This window comes from Syngnathus scovelli, chromosome 4 (genome assembly GCF_024217435.2).
Source record: "Syngnathus scovelli strain Florida chromosome 4, RoL_Ssco_1.2, whole genome shotgun sequence".
NCBI lineage: Eukaryota > Metazoa > Chordata > Actinopteri > Syngnathiformes > Syngnathidae > Syngnathus > Syngnathus scovelli.
Window position 1 is genome coordinate 9,536,943 of NC_090850.1, and position 9,506 is coordinate 9,546,448.

Sequence of the window (9,506 nt, forward strand, 5' to 3'; positions counted from 1 at the left end):
CATCAAAATTTTATGTGAAAACCTTCAAATTGCACTTACATCAAGTCATAATTATGCAACGATGCAATTCAAATGTAACACACATAGAGGGTAAATCAAATTTGTACCTAAATAAAAATTTCGAAATAATCTTAATAATCTTAAAGATTAAGACGAAGTCGGAGGTTGCTGCCAAAACTGTCGGAAAAGTTTTTTAAGGTAAAACCTGCACACCTTGTTTGAACAAAAGAATACAATGGCTGTAATCTTAAAGATAAATGCAAATGCATTGAACTTAAAAGGTAAATACAACAGAACTCTGCTGGGCCAGTGATTCATTTGTGGGCCACTAGAGGGAGCCCCTACACACCGCCCCTTATATATGTATATACACATATATATATATATATATATATATACACATATATATATATATATATATATATATATATATATATATATATATATATATATAGAGAGAGAGAGAGAGAGAGAGAGAGAGAGAGAGAGAGAGAGAGAGAGAGAGAGAGAGAGAGAGAGAGAGCGAGAGAGAGAGACACACACACACACACACACACACACACACACACAGAGAGAGAGGCTGAAAGTGGCCACATGATTTTCCAGGAGCCATCTTGTAGCTCAACTCTCCTTCTATGTATAACACATTTGAATTAAATAGCTTTTCATATCTCTAAATCTTTCATAGTTAAAAAATAATAATTTAAAGACACACTGTACTGTAAAAATACCCTTTTGGGGTGAAGCCATTTTACCTCACAAAATTAAGAGCTTTTTTTAATAATGACTTTATTTTTATTACAAGTCACATTGGTAAAGTCCAGTGATATATGTTAAATTTAAAAGGCTTTTTTTTTTTTTTAGACAATTGGGACTCATTGGCTGCCTATCAACACAACATGCCTGGACTGACCTCAGTAACAAAATAACATTGATTTTTGTTTTTCACTGAATCAGATCAGCCACAATGTGCAGATCCTATGGTTGTTTGATGCTTTAAAAGTCCACTTCTGCATATGACAACTCTTACCCCTACTAACACTGTCACAACGTCAACACATCACACAATGCTGACTGCTGAGACAAGTTTCAAAACCTTTTTAAAAATCATTACATCAGTATGAATCATAATCAGGCCAATCTATGTCCATGGTATTAAATAGAAGCAGCAGAAATGGAAAGCAGAAAAAAAAGGCATCAGAGTTCCCGTGTTAAAAAAATAAATCACATAACTGAGTGATTACACAACAAACCGCAGAAGGGCACTTGGGCTTAGATTGATTTTGGTGGGTGAAAATTTGGCATTTGCGTCTCCCAACAATACAATTATTTACAGTACATAAAAAGGAAGAAATAAAAGAGCAAGCAAAACCAATGGAAAGCTCTAATAATGAGACTTTCTGGAGACACTCAGCAGACGTCTTGCTCCAACCTGTGATTAAGTTTTAGTCAAAGCGTTAGGAAGGTTCCGCAAGTTAGTCACAGCTCTCCGTCTGAAAAATAGACTCACAATACACTACGCTCAAACTCTCGACTACTTCATGGGGGTTATTTTAAACTCCCGTTTATATATGACATCTTACAGTATATATATTGTAATAATAGCTTTCATAAACGCCCACAATAACCAAATATAAGCCCTCTTCCAAAACATTCCTAAGCATATTTCAGGCAAGTGTCTTCTCAAGGGTTACAGTTAGTGGTTAGAATACAATAGAAGGATTCAGGGAAGTGTACAAAGCATTCCGTGTTTCACATATATCTCTTTTTTGACTTTTATTTTGCCTCACCCCTTTAATATACAATGTCTTTTTTCTTCTTTGTCACCACAGGTCATGTCTTCAATATTGTCCTTCATTGGTGTCATGGAAAATATAAATCACCACAACATGGTGGTCTTGCTGCACCCTGTCAGAGGATGAAAACAGTCCATCAGTACCTCGTACGTGCGATTCAGCTTGGCAAGAACTCGTTTTTTTTTTTTTCCTGTCCACACTATGATGTTGTCACTCTAGTAATGAATGCAAGATGGGCAATGAGAGGCATTTTGTTTTTGCTGGCCAGCAAGATTTATACTGGGTATTTACAAGTCTGCAATACGTTTAATACATTGGAATTTTAAATATCATTCCTAAAGTGTATGACCGTGTTGTGGTTTTGGTGATGCATTGGCTAAACACCACATGACATTTTAAATTGTTATTATTATTGACTGCACATTTAGCAAAGGGGTTCAGGGAGCCTCCGATTACATCACATAAAAGTCCAAATTTAAGCACATTGTTTTTCAAAATTCACAAAAAGAATTGAATCTCTTCACAACTAATTAAAATTAAAAGTTGAGCAACACAAATTTTCTAATCATTACAAAAACTGAAAAAAAAAAAGGCAGTACTGACTTAAAAATAACAACAGGAGTGTCAAACTCATTTTTATCATGGGTCACATTATAGTCACAGTTTTATTCGGAGGGCCATGGTAACTGTCAACCCAAATAAATGTACGAATGCCTCAGTATAGGCTACACAACAAATTAATAACTAGTTTGGAAATCAGAGACCAGTAAAATTGTTCAAATATTTAAAAAGATGAATGGTAACAAAATATCTGTATATTTTGAAAGTGAAGACAATTTAGTATTGACACAGGAAGTTGATGCATAATTTGTCTTTCCGGGCCACATAAAATGATGTGGCGGGCCGTATCTGGCCCCCGGGCCGTGAGTTTGATTCATGTGAGTTAAATGTTGGAGCTTCTTTTCAGTCTCTTGTATCGACTTTGAAACCAGGAGACAATTTTCTGAAGAATCTGCTGAAAGGACAACTTTTCTCTGAGCTCAATAACAATCTGAGATTTATATGTACCTCACTCAGAATAACATTTAAATTTCAAAAAGAGTGAGACACTTGATCCATTTTCAAAGCGTATGACTTCAGCGTGAGCTTTATAAGCGCAATTAAAAGCATGAAATCACCCTAGAAGAATAAAAAAAGAACATGATTGCGATCTTTATGGTTTCAATTGTAAAAAATGGTTCCGCACCTCCACTAACCATCAAAGGCTGCCACATTAAAAGTGCATGCTCACCCTTCCGATGAGTGGCCGAGGTACTGTTTATTTTCCAGCCTGTCTTTGTTTTGTAATTTTAAGAACTACGTCTGTCAGCTATAGTGTAATTATATGGAGACAGAGACACAGGAAGGGGGGTGTTGCTCGAGACAGCCTTCTTCTCTTTCAGCCATGACCGACCAGTATACTGCCTGGAGCTGCTGGTCTTTTGAAGAACAGACAAGACACTCCTCAAGTCCCTTTTTAACCCCTTTAGAAGGTTTAGAAATCTTCTACCTGCGCTTTTCAGAGCGGTCCAACAATGAAGGCACATCGGATTAGCTCTGCCATGTGTCGAAGAATACTTGGACCTTACATGGCATGACAAATCCAATATTCGCTGGATAAGAACCAATTTTGAATGGACACAGAATGGAAAAATGTATGAGCGTAATTAAAAGCTAAATTACATGAACAAATAAGAAAAATGCAGACACTGATTCTAGCTCAAGGGCTTACTGTACATTTTGGAGGACGTACAGCGTCAGCAACAAATTACAATCGTTTGTGAAATATAAAGAAAGACAATGTGGTTTCATTAGATCACAAAGTACATTTGAACATTGTGAAATTACAGGGGTGAGCTATTTCCCTGAATGTCAAGACAACACTGGACCACAACATAAATCCACTCCCCTGTATCCGCACTAATCATATTTGCTTTTGCCAAAGAATATTTTGGACCACAATTTGTGCTTTTCTTCAAACCAGAATGATAAAAGCTGATGTGCATACTTTAAGACAAATTGGCAAGACTTTAATGGAAACAAACAATTGTAATTTATCTTATAATCATCTCTAACCATGAAATCAAGTACAAAACCCAATCTCGGTTTGGTTTTCAATTTGTTATTGTTGACAGATAAAAGGTTGCCTTCGCAGACTTGCATTAAACAGGACATGCAACGAAAGGACGGATGATTTTTCTTCTTGGGAAGTTTAAATGTTTTCCATATTGTGGGACTCTAAATGGATGCAGGAAATGCTGTCACTCCGCTGTGCTTTCCAAACTTCCAGAATGAGGTTTTGGCTGCAGCAGATGCCAGTGCAATAAATTCCATCGCAGCACCGACCCAGCTCAGGTTTCCTACTGTTGGTAGAGAGACTTGAGCAGTCTCCACCCACACTTGGTTCTACAGATGAAATGAGCTGATTTGGATTCTCTTTGGGTCATTTTGAGAATAACCTCTGCGTGTTGCTTTGGTTATATGTCAGCATCATCTCCTCATCTGACAACATAACACATTTTTTTTTCATTGAGTCTTACTTTACGACTTGCCGTTTTGCTGTCTTCCAATAAAACACCACCCATATATAATCAGAGATGAATCCTTTTGGACAAACAAGCCTGCTAGCTAAATATTTCCATGTAGAAAAAGCCAATGTAATATACCCGAACTGCTTGAATCACTTACAGTGCCTTCTTTATCACTTTTTATTTCTTCATGTCTCTTTGTTCTTCCTCACCGATGTTATTCCACATTTGAAATTGATTCACGATTTTCAGGTTTAAGATCAGTATTCATTTTTGCAAAACTCGTTCCAAAGGAGAACATCATGTTTTAAATACGGTATTTGAAGTATACACTCTCACCAGGCGGCCACAACATTAGTTAGATACAGCCAAAGAGGTACAATGTATTCTTTAACAACTAGCATGGATATCTATACAAAGGATGGTTTATTATATAAATCTTATAATAATTTTTATTCGATGAACTAGTGTACACAATGTTACCACGTGTTGGCATTTACTCATGGAATTTTTGTATGAATTTATCAGCCAAGCAGAGATGAAAAATGCCTGGAAATGCGAGCGTAATGATCTGATGATAAATGCAGTCATTGCATGCCTTGCAGTTCAACAGTATTTTATATTCTAATATATTTGTCTGACGTTTCTGTCATGAGTAAAATATCAGGTATTGTGATAGTTTAATGCTCGAAGAGTGTTAAATGGTTTATTAGTTTACACAGTAAACCACATGATGATAAATTCATTAACATGTCAAATTACTTATGTAACACAATAGGGGGAACAAATCAAATAGGCCTGGAGGTAGAATGCTTGAGTAAAAACTAAGATTTTATTTAAATGACGCCTTTCCTGGGAAAGGTTGAGTGCAATTGATTTGTATGTTCAAATACAAATACTAAATTACACTCTACTTTCCAATTGTGGATTCCTGCTGCCCTCTATAGACGAAAAGAACTCGCCCTTCTAGAAATGAGTGGAAGGCTTTCTGTTTTGCAGAAACATTATAGTTACAGTTAAATGAGGAAATATTATGGAACAGATGCAAACTGATTAGTCTACTTGCAGTTGTTTAGGGCAATTAAGCACGGGTAATATGTTTTTGGAGACAGTACAGTCCAAACCACAATAGAAGTTAGTTAATTACATAATCATTAAAAACAAGTGGAACCATGGGAAAGAAAATAGCCTTTGTACATGATTGAAAAAGTCAGTAAGTGTATCCTTTGAAATTTATTTTAAGACATTTAGAAGAACGTTACAATAATCGTTATTTTGTTTAGGGTTTATTTCAATGACTGTTCTACATGAAAGATCATCATGATTCTTCATTTCCGGCCACCTTCCACTCTTAGTTCAAGTGCAGCAGCTGCCCAAGGACATTATTTGCATAATGTCAAGGAGGGGTGTGACAACAGCGTGCAAGAATAATAAATTGTTTCCGCCACACTGCCGAACAATGGTCTGCGAACAAGTGTACAATTTCCTATGCATATGTCATCGCACTTTCAGGACTTGATGCAAGCAGACTGGTGTGCAAGGTAAGCATGACCAAAAATACAACCAAAATAATGTCCAGCAGCTTCACGAATGTTTACATGGCTTGCAGTATTGCAATTTCTCCACTTGAGTGTAGTGTAATGCATGCTTTTCACGAGGAAGCAAACTTGAGTTTGGAGTTCGGAACACACATGTGACATGCGTAATCATAAGCAAATAAAGAGGTAGGAATCACGGTGTAAATTACAATAGTTTGATATTGCAATGATACAATGAATATGTGTATATTTGAAAACAAGTATTTATTCACTGAAATTGAGTCTCATAACTTTTGTTAAAAAAGTACATAAAAGAAATTTGCACATTTCAAAAGTTAGAATTTTTTGTATGCATATAAATTATTTTTGGATAAAGGTGTGAGAGCTAATAAGCTATGCTTATTCTCACTCCTTTCCAAATGTCTTTTTTTTCTCCTTGTGTTTATTTTGCTTCCTCAATTTCATCTGCAAATGGTTTTATGCAAGGACTGTCTCAAGACAAACAGGAAACTTTGTATGATTTGTAATATCTGAATATTAAGGATAAAAACAAAACAAACAAAGGTTGTATTTTGCTGAATTTCCTCGGCTCCTCAGATGCTGACAGCATGAAACGTGATCTGTGTTTGTTATGAGCCCTGTCATCGATTGAATTATCATCCAGACTTGATCACACACATCTGCACATGATTATTGCAAAATACTGCAATGTTGACCTGATTTGGAAATCCCAAGTGAGTCACCAGCACCCCAGTCGACCTCAGCATGTGCATGTGTCAAATGATATGAAATGATGTCTCACATGTGACACAGACCTCCATGCCTGTTTCCGTTTACATCTTCAACTGGATGACTTCAATTTAATATCCGGTCTGATATCAACAAGATTAAGCAGGTATGCTACCAACAGGAAATTTGCTCTCACGAGGCATTACGCAACAGTCATTTTTGGTCATTCGTGAGTGAGGTCATAGTGATGGTGTCCCAGGTTAAGCTTCCATTTCAGAGTAGTCACAGTCAGGAAAAGAGGTTATCTCAAGCAGTGTTGTTTCACGTGAGTCACCACTCAAGTCGGGGTATGCGAAGCGTGGTGATGACTTACCTGCGTTATGACTCACGTGTTTGTGTTTGGTCCACCCACATCAGCAGACAGAGCCCACGGGCAACTAGTAGTTATGACTCTGCTGCTGTGTTATGTTACTACACAACAGTGTGACCTGGATCCCTCTGAGAACTTAGTCCGTAAGTACTTCTTAAACAAAAGAGAAATAAATAAATTCTGGCCAGCTCCTTTTAACTGGGGATGTTTTCCAGTGGTATCCCTATTCAATAGTAAACCAAAAAGGATTATTATTTGTTATTGTAATAAAAGGACACATTTATTCTGAATTTACAGTAGGTGAGCCGCCGCTGAGCTGAGTGACAGGCAATTATTACTGCGTGTGTTTTGATGATGATGATGTCTCAGGTACGACGGGCTTTCCTGTCAGGCACTGGTGAATGGCTGGTGATGTATTTTTGCAAGAGAAAACAAACTGTCATGTTGGAGCAGAGTCAGCCTTTTAAAACGTTTTTATGCAGTCTTGTTGCCTAGAGATGGATCCTCATAAAAATACCTGACATTCTCTCACCTGTATCAGAAAGGTATTGCTCAAACACAAACAGGTGTGTCTTATGGTTAGACACTAGGGCAAAAAAAATAGTATCGACATTACAATATAGGACAGGGGCATCAATGTTTAATCAGTTCTTAATATCATTTTACATACATAAATTGATGAACAACTGTGAAATCAGAAATCAAGGAAAATAATTCCAACTATTGTTTAAGTTACTGGAAGCTGACACGCTTGATTTGCTTTTGCAGGCCATATAAAGTGATTTGCTACAAAATTGCTACATAGAGTCAAAATACTGGTTGACAGGTACAAGCACAAATCTCGAACATCCACAGACACCACTTGAAACTACAGCCAAGAGAAAAATGACAAAATGAAGAGAATGGAGGGCTGGGAATAAATCAATACAATTTCAAGGATGAAATAAATATAAATTAGGTTGCTTGTGTCAATTTGTGCTTCTGATGCTGTTTAGGCTCCATGGTGATTTTAACTGTCACCCACAGAGCTCTCAATGGTTATGCGCTTAATTTCTAGGTAGAGCTTGTATTTAATAGCTGGGCACCTTAGAAAATTAGAGGACAACCAATCAGCCAGTCTGTGGCTTAGAGCAGTGTTTTCTAAAGCAGTTACAAACATTTGTTAGTCTACACTTCGATTTCATATCAGTTATTACATTGAACGTTCTTTGGTGTGTAAAGGAAAGATCATGAAATCTATCATTTTCAGACCTGATTTAGGATATTAATTAGCTAAATGGAGGTCTGTGCTTTTTCTTTTTTTTCCCCCTTCTGCTCCTTTGGGACGCCAGCTGACATCACACACACCACCCTCCTTGGTTCCCCACAGACACACTCAGGAACTCCGGACAGGTCCCCTGAGGTCACATCCAACACAATGTCATTATCATCCATCGGATTGCATGTGGTCACTGCCCATTCGGTCTTGCTGACAAGCCTTTTGTGCTCAGTAATTCTTCTCATAGGACCCCCCCCACCCCCCACCTCCCTTCCATCCACCACCAACCCCTCCCCTCCTGTCTACTGTGGCCCATCTGTAATCCCATCCCCCGTCCTGCATCCCCATATCCGCCCTGTCTCGACCCATACTACTCCAAAACAAACCAGCTGTCTTGGCCAGTCGTGTCCCGCGGGGGGCGTAAACAGTTACCATGAGGACCAGAGGGGCCTTGTCGTCATCGCCAGCTCCTGCAAGCTGCCATCCCATCATGATATGTTGTTGTGCCCCAAAGGTGATGCAAGTATTAACTGTTCCGACATGGGATGATTTAAAAATATACGTATATCTTGCAACATCTTCCCAAGTAGTTCACCAAAAAGCCCATATTTTAAGCGTGTGTGTACTGTAAAAGGCTAAATGAAGAACGAAAAGCCCTCAGCAGATCTAAAAATACACATACTGTACCTGTGGTCAAGTAACCAAAATAGATAAAAGCAAAGAGGTTGTCCGGCTGAGTCCAGCAGTATTTTTAGCACAAATGACACACTGTGCTCACAGAGGGGGCGGGGGGGTCCTGGGGGGAGGAGGTCAGTGTGGGCTGTACACACATACCAAAATGTTACCCACAGGTCGATGTAACTATTTTTGTATGACTGTGAAGTGTCAGTGGGGGCTCTGATTAAAGGCTCGCTCTTCTCTGATGCACAATAGCCTTTTGACTGCAAAGTACATCAGAGAAAGAGGAAGTGGTTGCGCATCCGGGTTGCCAGTCACATTTCACATCATCACACAATGTCGCTCGTGCACTTTTGCTAATAAATGATTCCTCACCTCAACTACATATTGTTTTAAGGGATAGTTGAACTTTTCAACATTGTTGAATACAATGCATCACCCTGACTCAACTCTACTGTAAATCTAGCAATGAAAGGCCAGCAAGTGCACCATCCCATGTGTGCATTCAACTTTCTTGCAGCCTGTTCTTGAACGTAATAAAGTCTTGCTTTTTGAAGCTCCACAACAAAG